The sequence below is a fragment of the Lithobates pipiens genome, unplaced genomic scaffold (assembly GCF_037356315.1).
Source record: "Lithobates pipiens isolate NorthernLeopardFrog02 unplaced genomic scaffold, aLitPip1_a1.2 Scaffold_10, whole genome shotgun sequence".
NCBI lineage: Eukaryota > Metazoa > Chordata > Amphibia > Anura > Ranidae > Lithobates > Lithobates pipiens.
In genome coordinates, this window is record NW_027507686.1 from 14497681 (window position 1) to 14515211 (window position 17531).

At 42.0% G+C, this 17531-nt stretch overlaps 1 protein-coding gene across 1 annotated transcript in view; it reads left to right on the top strand.

The window, feature by feature from the left end:
- The first annotated feature begins 13489 nt into the window (after positions 1-13489).
- The window catches only part of DPY19L3 (dpy-19 like C-mannosyltransferase 3), an 87497-nt gene continuing 83455 nt past the window's right edge, over positions 13490-17531 (top strand). Inside the window, exon 1 of the mRNA XM_077451602.1 lies at positions 13490-13673. The gene's annotated coding sequence lies outside the window, so the exon portion shown is untranslated. The remainder of the gene's footprint in view (positions 13674-17531) is intronic.

Here is a 17531-nt window from a genome sequence, read left to right on the forward strand (position 1 = left end):
GCTGATCCCTGTAGTCCGCCGCATCCATGTTGCTTGTGGCGTCTCGCAGCTCCGACGAATCACAGCGGCGCAACCGCGATGACACTCCCGCGCATGCGCACGGGAGTCGCGCCTCGCAGCTCCGCCACTGTCATACGGCGAAGCCGCGATGACGTCACTCCCGCGCATGCGCACGGGAGTCGACAAATTTGGCAAATCCATTCTTGGATTTGCCGCATTTAGTGCGCATGCGCGCCGCTGTCTACGGCGCATGCGCCGTAGACAGCGGTGCCCATTTTCGGGCAAATATCTCCTAAACCATATAGGTTTAGGAGATATTGCTTGGACCTACAGGTAAACCTTAATCTAGGCTTACCTATAGGTCCAAGTTGTTTGGAAGGGTTTACTTCCTCTTTAAGTATCGAAATAATAAAAAAAAAGGGATAGTATCAATAAGAGTTAAATATCGAAATTACAAAAAGGCGCTAGCAGCAAAAGGGTTAAGTATCGAAAATTGAAAAAAAAAAATACAATTTTGGAAGCAAATTTTGCTGAGTGAAATTTGAGTTTTCATTTCAGGGAAATTTAGTTAATTTCGCAGCTAAATTGAATTCAGCGAAATCCCTCCGCTCATCCCTAGTAATAAATGCAACATGAAAATATTAAGCTGATGGGTGTTTCAAGGGCACGACGGCGGCATCTGGAAGTCAAATAGTTGACAGCTGGAGTCTGTCACTGAGCTGTCTGTCATCGGAATGGGGGCCGACAAACAGGCTTGACATATGAATATGAAATATATTTTTATATTCAGTATTCAGTGAGGTCACAGGTGGAAAAATAGAGCTCCTAATTCCAGTTTGGGGAATAAGTGACATCCTTCATGTCCCTTGATGAAGGGCTCGGTGACTGCATCCTTGGCGTTGGAGACCAGAGCCGCGCCCTCCCATGGCATGAACGCCGCATCCTTCTGCCAAGGAAGAGTAGTCCATAATCTAAATTTGTAAACCCAATTACAGAGTAATGCAGTAAGAAACTTTCTAAAATTAATTTTGTAATGCACTTGGTTTAATATTTAACCACTTGACCTCTGGAAAGTTTTGCCCCTTCATGACCAGAGTGTTTTTTTTGCTATTCAGTAGGGATGGGCCGAACGGAACCCCTGTTGGGTTCACAGCAGAACTTTCGAACACAGTGAAAGTTCGGATCTGAATAACGAACGCCATTAAAGTCAATAGGACTCAAATGTCAAACCGCAAAAGTGCCCATTTTGTAGTAATTGGGCATACAATGGCTTATAGGGGTCCGGGTCCAGTCCTGGGGGACATGTATCAATATAAAAAAAAAAGTTTGAAAAACATAATTTTTAAAGTGAAGGCATAAAAATGAAAAAATCCTTCCAATATACTGCCTGGGGGGTCCCCTTAGTCTACCTGTAAAGTGGCAGATCTGTACCATGGCTAGAATCTGCTGCAGCAATAATTGCATTTATAGAGCTAATAAAAATGAAATTTTCCCTGCAAGCTGCCTTTATTTTGCTCAGCAACAGCTGGGGAGTGGGATGAAGCCATATAGTGCACCAGAAACAAGATTAGAGAGTTTTTTTTTTTTTTTTTTTTTTTGATACATTCTGGTGTCACTTTGACTTTGGAAAGAAGTAACTGGTGCGTTAAAATTGGTCTTTGGGTGTCGGGGGCGCCTTCCCACAGTAACCCTATAGAGGTAGTCTTGATGAAAGCCAGAATTGGCCTTGCTGTAAAAAATTACAATCATATGCACCTGTCAAACAGGTGCTGAAAAATTGGTCTTTGGGTGTTGTGCCCATGAGACCTATACCGAAAATATTCTTCTAGATGAAATGATTGAACACCCTCAAAGTTAGGCAGCCTCGAAGTCCTGCGGAGATTCCACATCCCAAAAAGACTTAATCAGAGGCTTCATAGCTGGTAATCCAGGAATGATTCATTTTTATAAAAGTAAAACGGTCCACGGAGTCTGTGGACAGACGTGTTCTATGATCAGTAACGAAACCTCCTGCAGCACTGAATACCCATTCTGAAAGCACGCTGGATGCAGGGCAGCCCAACAACTCGTAAGACAAAAACAATTCCATAGCTCAACTCGCCAACCAGTCTGCTGATCAAACAAATTAACCTGTCTAACCATCTGTTAAAAGCAGGGGTTTAGTTAGCACACATTTGCAAATGCATGTGAAAGCTGCAAGGCCTCGTCACGGCACCCTGTGTTGCTTGCAGTCCTAACACTACAAATTTATAAGTGTTTCCACAGGGGAAGCACATGCATGGAATGGATAGATGTGGAATAAGGTGAGCCTGGAGGCTGCTCAAGCCCCCTTAAAGGAACAGGAGCACTGCAAGCAACACAGATGTGCTCCTTACTGTGAAGGCCAGTTATGGGTGTGGGCATTGGCCAGTTTTTTGTTACTGTTCGTAAATATGGTCCGGGGACACACTGGGCACCTTTCGCTGCCATTGTGCTCTTGCTGGGTGTCCAGTGTGCTCCTGTTGCTTTAAGGGGGCTTGGGCAGCCTCCAGGCTCACCTGTCCCACATCTATCCATTCCATGCATGTGCTTCCACTGTGGAGACACTTAGAAATTTGTAGTGTTAGGGCTACAAGCAACACAGTGCCGGGACGAGGCCTTGCAGCTTTTTCATGCGTTTGCAAATGTGTGCCAACTAAACCCTTGCTTTTAACAGATGGTTAGACAGGTTAATTTGAGCAGACTGGTTGGTGAGTTGAGCTATGGAATTGTTTTTTCTTACACCTTCTCCAACGCTCCTCTCTTGACCAACAGAAGACTCAAAACTACGTTTTCCACGACACTGTAACCAACTGGAGCCAGGAAAAACATAAAATAAAATCCTCTTTAACATGTCCTCAAGAGATGATCTTCTGCACTCTCCGTTGGGATGGGATGAGTTCGGAGACCTTCCCCTTATAACGGTGGTCAAGGAGGGTTGCCAACTAGTAATCATTCTCCTTTATGCCATGTATTCTTGGGTACTTTTTGCAGGCTTTGAAGCATGAGGTGGCCCATGCGCCTCAAATTTGCAGAGGCTTGAGAAGCAGACTCTTCAGAGTCACTCAGGGTGACAGCATCTGGAACTTCCTCTTCCCAGCCACGTACTACTCCCAAGGGTACTGGGGTTGGAAAGCCATCGCTTACAGATTGACGCATGTCTTCCTCTTCTTCGAAGCCTATGAAAGTGCCAGAATGCTCCTCCTCATCCTCCTCCCCTCTCTCCTCCTGTGTGTTCTGTGAAATAGGAACGGTGGTGTCTGGATAAAGTTCTCCTCTTCCTCCAGTCCCCTGTCCATAATGCCACACAGAGTCTGCTCCAGCAGGGACACAACAGGGATTGTGTTACTAATGCATGCACTGTCACTGCTCACCATCCTTGTGGCCTCCTCAAATGGTGACAATACAGTGCATCCATCCTTAATGATCAGCCATTGACGTGGGAAAAAAAAGCTGAGGTGGCCTAAGCATGTCATTGTGCCATACTGACACAGGTACTCGTTGACGGCCCGGCTAACTGCCTTGCCCAAGGATGCCAGAACATTCCCTTCCACGTGATGATAGAGAGATGGAACAGCCTTACATGAAAAGTAGTAGCGACTGGGAACCTGCCATTGTGATACAGCACATTGTGCGAATTCACGGAAGGGGGCAGAATCCAGCAGGCTGAAATGCAGAAGTTGGAGAGCCAACAGCTTTGACAAGCTTGCATTCAGACGCTGGGCATGTGGGTGGCAGGGACTGTATTTTTGTTTTTGCTGCAGTGGATGGGGGCAAAGAAATTTGCCAGCTAGTCTACAGCTGGTGGTGTGCTGCTAGAACCTGGAACACCCTGTGCTATACCATCATCCCTGTCAGTGGAGGCTGCTGAAAGGTAATGACTCGGTATTGCTGGGGCAAACTGAAGTGGGTGAGGAGGAGGGACAGATTTGTGCCCCTTTTGTGTGGCTTTTAGGTGCTCTTGCCAACGGGCTCAGTGGTTGGGCGTTAAATGCCTTGTTAAGGATGTGGTACCCAAATTTTGCCACGTTTGATATGCCTGAGACACAGTTTGCAGATAGCAAAGGTGCAATCTGCTGCAGATGTGCTGAAAAAGGCCCAGACTGCGGAGCTTTTGGGAGTGGGCCAGGAGATAACAGCTGCAGAATGTGATGGAGTGGGGTGACTGCGCTCTAATCTTTCTTGATGTCCGCCTTCTTGGGGTTTTGCTGCCTCACCTTCAGTTTCCTCCTCTTCTCTATCTGGCACCCAAGTTGCATCAGTGACCTCCTCCTCATCTCCTCCATCTTCATCATTACCACCGGAGACAACTTGGCAATACACTGCGCCTTGGGGAACATGAATGCCAATTTGTCTACCAATGTTCCTCCCTCTAGGCTCATGTTCCTGTCATCCTCAACCTCAGAACCAACATCTGAAACCAGTAATGGCTGGGCATCATCAAGGAGCAAGTGGCTGATGCTGTGGTCAAATAACTCAGCTGACTCCTCAATGGGAGCGTCTGCCTCTCCTTGTTGTCCTCCCAGACATTATTGGGAGGGAGGGGGCGGTGCTTATAAGCAAAGGTAAAGAAGAAGTTGATATTTGTACGTAGATGCACTTTAATCAATGTAAAGAGGTGTTTGGTGCACTTTAATTTGAGTACTTACAATATGCAGACACACTCCATGAATACACTATAATATACTGCAATATAATGCACCAAACGTGCAGAAAGCACAGAACTATATGGCGTTAAACTGGCGGTAACGCACACAGAACTATATGGCGATAAACTGGCAGTAACGCACCCAGACCGATATAGTATTAAGCTGGCAGTAATGCTCGCAAAACGATATGGCGTTAAACTGGCAGTAACGCACACAGAATTAAATTACGTTAAACCGGCAGTAACGCAATCAAATAGATGGTGTTCAACCGTCACTACACACTGACGCTATCTGAACTGTCCCTACTCTAGCTATACACTAAGACCATGTCGAGATTACTGACACGGTCTCACTACACTACAGTGAAACTATCTGAGCTGTCCCTACTCTAACTGCACACTATGCAAAGCTGAATAATGGTCCCTCCTCACTACACACACTATCCCTAGACTGACACTAAACTAATATTCTACACTGACCATGGAAGCAAAATAGCACAGTATAGCACACAAACTAATAGCACTGATCAGAGCCCATTCTATCTTCACGCCGAAATCATACTGAAAATGGCTGCCATTGAAAGAATACTTTTATACTGTGGGGTGGGAATGAGCCATGATTGGATAAAGTCATGATGACAGTATCCAATCGTGACTCTGACCGTGCTGTGTGCCCTGATTGGCTGAAGCTTTCACTGCTTCAGCCAATCAGGGCTTGCAGTGTACTGTTCAGCGCCACAATGCATTGTGGTCAGTTTGGTTGGCCGAACAAACGGTCAAACGACCTGTTTGCTCGGCTGTTTGCCGAACAATGAAAGTCCGGCCCGAGCACTTATGCTCGGGCCGATCCGTTCGCCCATCCCTACTATTCAGCACCTTGCTAATTTACCTGGTAAATCTGCGCTCATGCAACACTGTACACAAATTACATTTTTATAATTTTTTTCACACAAATAGAGCTTTCTTTTGGTGGTATTTGATTACCACTTTTTTTTTATATAAATGAACAAAAGACCAAATATAAAAAAAAAAAAAAAAAAACTACTTTTTGCCATAAAGCATACCCAATATAATCAAATTTGAAGGAGAAGGACTTTAAAAAATACAAGGCTGAGGGATCATCATCAGCATTCCAACTTTACAAAGAATGCAACAAGAAATGTAAGGGCGCAATCAGGGTGGATAATATAGAACACAAAAGGCACATAGCGGAGGAGAGTAAATAAAAATCCCAAGAAATTCTTTAAGTACATAAATAGTAAGAAAGGGAGGTCAGATCATATTGGTCCCATAAAGAATGAGGAAGGGAATCTGGTTACTAAGGATGGAGAGATGGTGAAGGCGTTGAATTTATTCTTCTCAGTCTTCACAAGGGAATCAGTGGTTTAAGTAACCAAAACTGCAGTGTTTATCCTCATGATACGTCACAGGAAGCACCCTCATGGCTAACAGAGGACAGAATTAGAAATAGACTTGGAAAACTTAACATTAATAAGTCACCGGGACCGAGATGGCTTGCACCCGAGGGCCCTTAAGGAACTCAGTCAAGTAATTGCCAGACCATTGTTCTTAATTTTTACGAACAGTCTACTGACTGGAATGGTACCAGCTGTTTGGAGAAAAGCCAATGTAGCTCCAATATTTAAAAAAGGACGAAAATACATCCCTGGGAATTACAGACCAGTTAGCCTAACATCAATAGTATGCAAGCTTTTGGAGGGGATGATAAGGGACTATATACAAGATTTTAGTAATGAGAACTCTATCATTAGCAGTAATCAGCATGGATTCATGAAGAATCGTTCTTGCCAAACCAATCTATTAACCTTCTATGAGGAGATGAGCTGCCATCTAGATAAAGGAAGGCCCGTAGACGTGGTGTATCTAGATAAAGGAAGGCCCGTAGACGTGGTGTATCTAGATAAAGGAAGGCCCGTAGACGTGGTGTATCTGGATTTTGCAAAAGAATTTAACACAGTTCCCCATAAACATTTACTGTACAAAGTAAGGTCCATTGGCATGGACCATAGGGTGAGTACATGGATTGAAAACTGGCTACAGGGGTGAGTTCAGAGGGTGGTGATAAATGGGGAGTACTCGGAATGGTCAGAGGTGGGTAGTGGGGTCCCCCAGGGTTCTGTGCTGGGACCAATCCTGTTTAATGTGTTCATAGACGACCTGGAGGATGGGGTGAACAGTTCAATCTCTGTATTTGCGGGTGATACTAAGCTAAGCAGGACAATAACTTCTCCGCAGGATGTGGAAACCTTGCAAGAAGATCTGGACAAATGAATGGGGGGAGGGGCAACTACATGTCAAATGAGGTTCAATGTAGAAAAATGTAAAATAATGCATTTGGGTGGCAAAAATATGAATGCAATCTATACACTGGGGGGAGAACCTCTGGGGGGATCTAGGATGGAAAAGGACCTGGGGAGTCCTCGTAGATGATAGGCTCAGCAATGGCCAAGCTGCTGCTAACAAAGCAAACAGTAATATTGGCATTAAAAAGGGGATCAACTCCAGAGATAAAACGATAATTCTCCACTCTACAAGACTCTGGTCCGGCCGCACCTGGAGTATGCTGTCCAGTTCTGGGCACCGGTCCTCAGGAAGGATGTACTGGAAATGGAGCGACTACAAAGAAGGGCAACAAAGCTAATAAAGGGTCTGGAGGATATTAGTTATGAGGAAAGGTTGGGAGCTCTGAACTTATTCTCTCTGGAGAAGAGACGCTTGAGAGGGGATATGATTTCAATATACAAATGCCGGACTGGTGACCCCACAATAGGGAGAAAACTTTTTTGCGTAAGTGAATTCAACCTCTTGCCGACTGCCCGCCGTTCGATGGTGGCAGAATGTCTCCCCTGTACGAATCGCCGTAATCGGCGGCCGCTTTAAGGGGTATAGGGGGCGCCTGCTGCGTCACTGAGGAGCCGATGCGTGTGCCCGGTGGTCCAAATGTCCGCCGGGTACCAGCGATCGCTCCTGACAGAGCCAGAACGGGGATGCGTGTGTGTGTGTGTAAACACACACACATCCCCGTTCTGACAGGGGAGAGGAGACAGATCGTGTGTTTTTAGTATATAGGAACAGCAATCGGTCTCCTCCCCCAGGCAGTCCCATCCCCACTACAGTTAGAACACACTCAGGGAACACATTTAACCCCTTGACCGCCCCCTAGTGTTAACCCCTTCCCTGCCAGTGACATTTATACAGTCATCAGTGGCTATTTTTAGCTCTGATCGCTGTATAAATGTCAATGGTCCCTCAAAAGTGTCTGATCTGTCCACCGCAATGTCGCAGTCCCAATAAAATCGCAGATCGCCGCCATTACTAGTAAAAAAAAAAAATGCCATAAATCTATCCCCTATTTTGTAGATGCTATAACTTTTGCGCAAACCAATCAATATACGCTTATTGCGATTTTTTTTTTTTTTAACAAAAATATGTAGAATACATATCGGCCTAAACTGAAATTTTTTTTATTTTATTTTGGGGGATATTTATTATAGCAAAAAGTAAAAAAAAATTTTTTTTTTTTTTTTTTCAAAATTGTCGCTCTTTTTTTTTATAGCGCAAAAAATAAAACCTGCAGAGGTGATCAAATACCACCAAAAGAAAGCTCTATTTGTGGGGGAAAACATTATTTGGGGACAACGTCGCACGACCGCGTAATTGTCAGTTAAAGCGACGTGGTGCCGTATCACAAAAAATGGCCTGGCCCTTAAGGGGGCAAGTTCTTCAGGGGCTGAAGTGGTTAATAGGACACGTGGCCACTCATTAAAATTAGAAGAAAAGAGGTTTAACCTTAAACTACGTAGAGGGATCTTTACTGTAAGAGCGGCAAGGATGTGGAATTCCCTTCCACAGGGGGTGGTCTCAGAGGGGGAGCATTGCTAGTTTCAAGAAACTATTAGATAAGCACCTGAACAACCACAACATACAGGGATATACAATGTAATACTGACATATAATCACACACATAGGTTGGGACTGGTGTCTTTTTTTTCAACCTTACCAACTATGTAGCGATAAATGTCTTCATAAATTTATGGTCAAAATGTATTCTGCTACATGTCTTTGGTTAAAAAAAAGGAAAAAATCCCAATAAGTGTATAATAATTGGTTACAAACTATGAGATAAATTTTAAAATCGATCAATCCTGATGTACTGACGGGGATCTCATTTCTCAAGGCCTAAAAATGTCAGGACAGTACAAATACCCCCCAAATGACCCCCTTTTTGGAAAGTAGACATTCCAAGGTATTTAGTAAGAGGCATGGTGAGTTTTTTTTTTTTTTTAAAGTTGCAATTTTTTTTTGTCACAATTCTTTGGAAAATTAAGAAATGTAATCTTTAAAAACTCACAATAATTATTATTATTTATTTTTTTTTTTCACCACAGTAACACCCTACTACGGAGCTGGGTGATCAGGGTTATATATATTTTTTTTTTTTTACTTTTTTTTTACATACTGTCACTAGTCAGTGTCTCTGTACTGCACTGGTGACAGTAGGTAAAAAAAAAAAAAAAAAAAATTGTGAAATTTTTTTTTTTTATTTCTTCATTTAAAAAAAAAAAATTACAAAAAAATTACAACTTCTTATTAAATACCTTGGACTGTCTGCTTTCCAAAAAGGGGGTCATGTGGGGGATATTTGTACTTTTTTTTTGTTGTAGTTTTTTTTGTGGACTTTAAATTTATGAAAAAAAGAGGATTTAGTTGCAGAAAATTTCAGCAGAAACACAGAAACATTTTTTGCCCTTTTTTAGTTTATTTAGGAAAAAATAAAAACCCCAGTGGTGATTAAATACCACCAAAAGAACATAAAAAAAAATGATAAAAATATAATTTGGGTACAGTTCTGCATGACCGCACAATTGTCATTCAAAGTGTGACAGCGCTGAAAGCTGAAAATTGGCCTGGGCAGGAAGGGGGGTGAAAGTGGCCGGTAATAAAGTGGTTAATGTGTGGCCATGTTAATTTGGGGCTTGGTAAGACCGCGGCCCGGCTGCATCTTTTTTTTTATCGGCCGTCAACAGCCCATGCAAACCATGCCTAATATTATGAACATCTAACGCACCACCCACCATTGAGGTGCCAAGTGTAAAACTTCCTCTTCTGCAGGCTGGCGTTGTCGTATTTTTTTTTTTTTTTTTTTTATGGTGACACCGAATGTAACTTATTAGTTTGCAGACTCACTTTTTTTAAGTCTAAAGCGCCACCTGCTGCCTCAGTAGGAGAATACAGGATGTTAGGGATCCAATCACCTACACAAAAAAATTGCAGAAAAGCCAAGTATTTTCAATGTTTGGTTGCAGTGTTTTCTTTCCATAAATGATTACGGAGCTTCCAGGGGAGAAGTGAGAGGAATAATATATATATTTTTTATTTTTTATTTTATTTTGGTGCTAGGTTTTTCTGGGTTTTTTTTTGTATTTTTTGCTTTTCTATCAGCTTTTATTTCTTTTATTATTACTATTTTGTTTTTGTGCTAGGTTTTTCTGTTTTTTTTAGCTTTTTATCAGCTTTTATTTCTTTTATTATAATTATTTATTTTTTGGTGCTAGGCTTTTATGTTTTATTTTTCTTCTTTTTTTTTAGCTTTTATTTATTACTATTTTGTTTTTGTGCTAGGTTTTTCTGTTTTATTTTTTTTTTTTAGCTTTTTATCAGCTTTTATTTCTTTTATTATAATTATTTATTTTTTCGTGCTAGGCTTTTATGTTTTTTTTTCTTTTTTTTTAGCTTTTCTATCAGCTTTTATTTAACTTATTATTACTATTTTTTTATCAGCTTTTATTTCTTTTATTATAATTATTTATTTTTTGGTGCTAGGCTTTTATGTTTTTTTTATTTATTTTTTTAGCTTTTATTTATTACTATTTTGTTTTTAGGCTTTTATGTTTTATTTTTCTTCTTTTTTTTAGCTTTTATTTATTACTATTTTGTTTTTGTGCTAGGTTTTTCTGTTTTATTTTTATTTTTTTTAGCTTTTTATCAGCTTTTATTTCTTTTATTATAATTATTTATTTTTTCGTGCTAGGCTTTTATGTTTTTTTTCTTTTTTTTTTTAGCTTTTCTATCAGCTTTTATTTAATTTATTATTACTATTTTTTTTATCAGCTTTTATTTCTTTTATTATAATTATTTATTTTTTCGTGCTAGGCTTTTATGTTTTTTTTTCTTTTTTTTAGCTTTTCTATCAGCTTTTATTTAATTTATTATTACTATTTTTTTTGTTTTAGGTTTTTATGTTTTTTTTTTTTTTTTAGCTTTTCTATCAGCTTTTATTTCTTTTATTATTACTATTTTTTTTTACTTTTCTATCAGCTTTTATTTCTTTTATTATTATTACTATTTTTTCTTTTCTTAGGTTAAGGGGTTAAAGTTAAAGTGATTGTAAAGGCAGAAGGTGCATTCTATGCATTAGGATAAAAAAAACAAAAAAAAAACCTTCTGTGGTCAGCAGCCCCCCCCCCCCCCCCCCCAATACTTACCTGAGCCCCCTCTCTATCCAGCAATGTTGGACGAGAGACTTGGCTGGCCGGGACTCTTCCTCCTGATTGGCAGTGGGGCGCCATTTGCTTCCGGTGCTGTTAGTTGAAAAGTCAGTGAGCCAATGAGAAGAGAGAGAGGGGGAGGGGGGTGGGCCTCGACTCCATGTCTGAATGGACACACAGAGCAGCTGCTCGGGTGCCCCCATAACAAGTTGTTTTCTTGTGGGGGCACCCGGCAGGGGACAGGAGCCACCGGTGAGGGACCTGAGAAGAGGCGGATCGGGGCTCCTCTCTGCAAAACTAACTGCACAGAGGAGGTAAGAATAACATATTTTTTTATTACATTTATTTAAATGTATTTATTATTTTATTTCATTTGTAAATGAAAAAAAAAAAAAACAATACACAAGTATTTTACCGCTTTTTTTTTTTTTTTTTTAGGATATTAACACCACTGCTACTACTACTACTACTAATAATAATCATAAATAAATGTAAAAAAAATACACAAGTATTTATAATTAAAACAGAAAACAAAATAAATCAATACTTAAGTATTTATTATTTTTTTTTTAAAATTTAAACACCCTAACACAAAATAAATAATAATAAATAAATGTAAAAAAATACACAAGTATTTATAATTAAATTATAAATACAATGCAATAAATCAATACTTAAATATTTATTTATTTATTTTTGAAACACCCTAACACAAAATAAATAATAATAAATAAAATGTAAAAAAAAAAATACACAAGCATTTATTAATAAAATATAAATACAATGCAATAAATAAATACTTAATTATTTATTATTATTTTTTATTTTTTTAAACACCCTAACACAAAATAAATAATAATAAATAAATGTAAAAAAATACACAAGTATTTATAATTAAATTATAAATACAATGCAATAAATCAATACTTAAATATTTATTATTTTTTTTATTTTTTGAAACACCCTAACACAAAATAAATACTAATAAATAAATGTAAAAAAAATACACAAGTATTTATAATTAACATATAAATACAATGCAATAAATAAATACTTAATTATTTATTTTTTATTTTTTGAAACACCCTAACACAAAATAAATAATAATAAATAAAATGTAAAAAAAAATACACAAGCATTTATTAATAAAATATAAATACAATGCAATAAATAAATACTTAATTATTATTTTTATTTTTTTAAACACCCTAATACAAAATAAATAATAATAAATAAATGTAAAAAAATACACAAGTATTTATAATTAAATTATAAATACAATGCAATAAATCAATACTTAAATATTTATTATTTTTTTTATTTTTTGAAACACCCTAACACAAAATAAATACTAATAAATAAATGTAAAAAAATACACAAGTATTTATAATTAACATATAAATACAATGCAATAAATAAATACTTAATTATTTATTTTTTATTTTTTGAAACACCCTAACACAAAATAAATAATAATAAATAAAATAAAATAAAAATACACAAGCATTTATTAATAAAATATAAATACAATGCAATAAATAAATACTTAATTATTTTTTTTTATTTTTTTAAACACCCTAACACGAAATAAAAAATAATAATGATTATTAATGTTACAAATAATAATAATGATTATTAATGTTACTAATAATAAATTATTATTATTATTATTATTAATAAAATCGTTTTTATGTTCAGGTTTGGGGGTTTATTATTAATAATAATAATAATAATAATAATAATAATAATAATAATTCAGGTGAATTAGGTGATGTGTAGTGGAGCTGTGAACCACCTCCACCATAGAGTATAATTGATTGAATGGGGCTTGAGTCACGCCCACTGAGCGCATAGGTCACGCCCACGGATCGCCTAAGTCATGCCCACCCTGTGCCTGCTTGCCATTCACTGGCTTTGTATCACGTGACGAATTGATGATAACACACGCTGGCTGCTGATCCGCTCATCCTCTCCCGCTGCTCTGTTCGCTGTATAGAATGTGGGCGTTGATTTTTTCTTTACTGCGTTCCCATTGGTTACTGGTACAGTAACAGAGACATAATTATCCAGTGATATCATACAATGTTCCATTATCCGATATAATTTATTTTCTCCGGCTAGTGCCCGCCTCCTCCCCGGCATACCGCACGCTGATTGGCTGATCCCATTATTGTTGAGAGCAGCTGGAGCATATGATTTTTTTTTTTTTGATTGGCCGAGAGCTTCTTCGCACAGCAACCTGGGAGTTGTAGTTTCTATGTACACCTCTGAGATTCAGCCGAGGCTGGTGGGAACTACAACCCCCATCTCCCCCTCTGCAGAGCGCTGGCGGCTTCCAATGCCTGTTCCTCTGTACTGGGGTGGAGTGGACCAATTCAGCCTGGAGGGGGGCAGAGTCTTGGCCTAGCTTGGTTGCCTAGGAAACCAGACGGCGCCGCCGACATCAGCTCCCCTTGTCTTCGGGTGGGATTGAGGCGAGGCCGCGGAGACTGGAGCCGGTAACCCCGGGGAGGGGACTGGGGGGTCCTATAGGGGGCTATTTACTGAGAGTCAGAGAAAATGTCCCCTCAAGGGTCACAACTGGCCCATTGTTACCCAGAATGACCCTTGTTTCTAGGGACAGGGTAACCAGAGGCTTTCCAGATGTTTGGGGACTACATGTTTCAGCATACTCAAGTCTAAGGAGTCATTCTGGGGTGACAGGGAAATAGTAGGGGCCCTCAGGGGCCACAGCTGTCCTACCCACGATGACCCCTATTTGTAGGGACAAGATAACCATGGGGGACCATTTACTGGATGCCCATGGCAACCGGGGCTCTCCAGATGTTAGGTGACCATGGCAACCAGGGGCTCTCCAGATGTTAGGTGACCATAGCAACCTGGGGCTCTCCAGATGTTAGGTGATCATGGCAACCAGAGGCTCTCCAGATGTTAGGTGACCATGGCAACCAGGGGCTCTCCAGATGTTAGGTGACCATGGCAACTAGGGGCTCTCCAGATGTTAAGTGACCATGGCAATCCGGGGCTCTCCAGATGTTAGGTGACCATGGCAACCCGGGGCTCTCCAGATGTTAGGTGACCATGGCAACCAGGGGCTCTCCAGATGTTAGGTGACCATGGCAACCCTGGGCTCTCCAGATGTTAGGTGATCATGGCAACCGGGGCTCTCCAGATGTTAGGTGACCATGGCAACCCGGGGCTCTCCAGATGTTAGGTGACCATGGCAACCCGGGGCTCTCCAGATGTTAGGTGACCATGGCAACCTGAGGCTCTCCAGATGTTAGGTGATCATGGCAACCAGGGGCTCTCCAGATGTTAGGTGACCATGGCAACCAGAGGCTCTCCAGATGTTAGGTGACCATGGCAACCAGGGGCTCTTCAGATGTTAGGTGACCATGGCAACCTGGGGCTCTCCAGATGTTAGGTGACCATGGCAACCAGGGGCTCTCCAGATGTTAGGTGACCATGGCAACCAGGGGCTCTCCAGATGTTAGGTGACCATGGCAACCCGGGCTCTCCAGATGTTAGGTGACCATGGCAACCCGGGCTCTCCAGATGTTAGGTGACCATGGCAACCCGGGGCTCTCCAGATGTTAGGTGACCATGGCAACCCGGGGCTCTCCAGATGTTAGGTGACCATGGCAACCAAGGGCTCTCCAGATGTTAGGTGACCATGGCAACCAGGGGCTCTCCAGATGTTAGGTGACCATGGCAACCCGGGGCTCTCCAGATGTTAGGTGACCATGGCAACCTGAGGCTCTCCAGATGTTAGGTGACCATGGCAACCCGAGGCTCTCCAGATGTTAGGTGATCATGGCAACCAGGGGCTCTCCAGATGTTAGGTGACCATGGCAACCAGAGGCTCTCCAGATGTTAGGTGACCATGGCAACCAGGGGCTCTTCAGATGTTAGGTGACCATGGCAACCTGGGGCTCTCCAGATGTTAGGTGACCATGGCAACCAGGGGCTCTCCAGATGTTAGGTGACCATGGCAACCAGGGGCTCTCCAGATGTTAGGGGACCATGGCAACCCGGGCTCTCCAGATGTTAGGTGACCATGGCAACCCGGGGCTCTCCAGATGTTAGGTGACCATGGCAACCAGGGGCTCTCCAGATGTTAGGTGACCATGGCAACCAAGGGCTCTCCAGATGTTAGGTGACCATGGCAACCAGGGGCTCTCCAGATGTTAGGGGACCGTGGCAACCAGGGGCTCTCCAGATGTTAGGTGATCATGGGATGGGACCATGGGATCACCTAACATCTGGAAAGAGGCTCTCCAGATGATAGGTGACCATGGCAACCAGGGGAACTCCAGATGTTAGGTGACCACGGCAACCAGGGGCTCTCCAGATGTTAGGTGACCATGGCAACCAGGGGCTCTCCAGGAACTTTATCTATCAGCTCTCCAGATGTTAGGTGACCGTGGGAACCTGGGGCTCTCCAGATGTTAGGTGACCAGGGAAACCAGGGACTCTCCAGATGTTATGCGATCATGGCAACCAGGGGCTCTCTGAATGTTAAGTGACCATGCCAACTAGAGGCTTTCCAGATTTTAGGTGACCATGGCAACCAGGGGCTCTCCAGATGTTAGGTGATCATGGCAATCAAGGGCTCTCCAGATGTTAGGTGTAGGTGACCGTGGAAACCAGGGGTTCTACAGATTTTAGGTGACCATGCCAACCAGAGGCTCTCTGGTTTTTAGGTGACCATGGCAACTAGAGACTCTCTGGATGTTGGCTGACCATGGCAATCAGAGGCTCTTCAGAGGTGACCATGTTTTAGCATGCTCAAGGGTAATGGTAGCCCACAGCTACCCTATTGTTGCTCTCCATGGTGCTCCCATGGCTGTCCTATTATTCTCTATGTTGATCAGAGGCCCATGGTTACCCTGTCCCTAGAAATGACCCTTGTTTCTAGGGATAGGGTAACCATGGGCGTCTGATCACCAAAGAGAATAATAGGACAGCTGTAGCCCCTGAGGGCCTCTTTACTATTTCCCTCGACATTCAAAAAAATGCCCCCCCCCCCAGGCTTGAGAATGATGAAACATGCTGTATACTAACAAATAAGAAGCCCCAAGTTGCCCATGGCTGCCTTGTCCCTAGAAATAATTGTCATCTGATCACCATGGGTAGCAATAGGACAGGTGTGGCCCCTGAGGGCCCTCATTTTTTCCTTCACTTACCCAGAAAATGGCCCTTCAGCCTCCAGCATGCTGATACATTGTCACTTAAGAGCTGGAGAGCCCCAAGATGCTCATAGCTGTGCTGTTCCTAGAAATAGGGATCACCATGAGTAACAACAGCACAGCTGTGGCCCCTGAGGGCCTTACCATTTCACTCATCAACCACTTAATGGCCCCTCAGCCTCCAGCATGTTGAAACATTGCCTCCCAACAGTTGGAGAGCTTCCAGTTACCCATGATTACACTGCCCCTGAAAAAAAGGGTCAAGTAGAAGCTCTCCAGCTGTTGCGGGACAATGTTTCAACATGCTGGAGGCTGGTGAGGGGCCATTTACTGGACGATGAGGGAAATGGTAAGGGCCCTCAAGGTCCACAGCTGTCCTGTTGTTACACATGGTGACCCCTATTTCTAGGCACAAGGCAGCCATGAGCATCTTGAGGTTCTCCATCTCTTAGGTGACAACATATTTCAGCATGCTCGAAGGGCCATTTTCTGGGTGACACGAAAATGATAAGGGCCCTCAGGGGCTGTTACCTATTGGTTATCATATGACTCCTATTTTTAGGAACATGGCAGCCATGAGCATCTTGGGGCTCTCCGGCTTTTAGGTGACAATGTTTCAGCATGCTCGAGGCTGAAGGGACATTTTTTGGATAAGAAGGGAAATAATAAGGGCCCTCAGAGGCTTTCTAATTGGTGATCAGGTGACCCTTATTTTGAAGGACAAGGCAGCCATGGGCATCTCAGCTGTTGTTGGACAATTTTTTTTTCATCATAGCCATGTCTGAGGAGCCATTTACTGGGTAAAATGGTAAGGGTCTTCAGGGGTCACAGTTGTCCAACTGTGATCTACAGTGATCAGATGATCCCTATTTCTCGGAACAAGGCAACTTGGGGGCTTTCCAGCTGTTCAGGGATACCATATTTTCATTTTTGGGGTGACAGGAAAATAGTAAGAGCCCTTAGGGGCCACATTGGTCCAACTGTTAACTATGGTGTTCAGATGACCCTTATTTCTAGGCACAAGGTAGCCATGGGCCACCAGGGACTGTCCAGCTGTTAGGTAAAGATATGTTTAAGCATGCCACAGGGGCCATTTACTGGATGATAGGGAATTGGTAAAGGCCCTCAAACCAGCCGAAGATCAGTGCCACAGAAGAAGACCAGCCC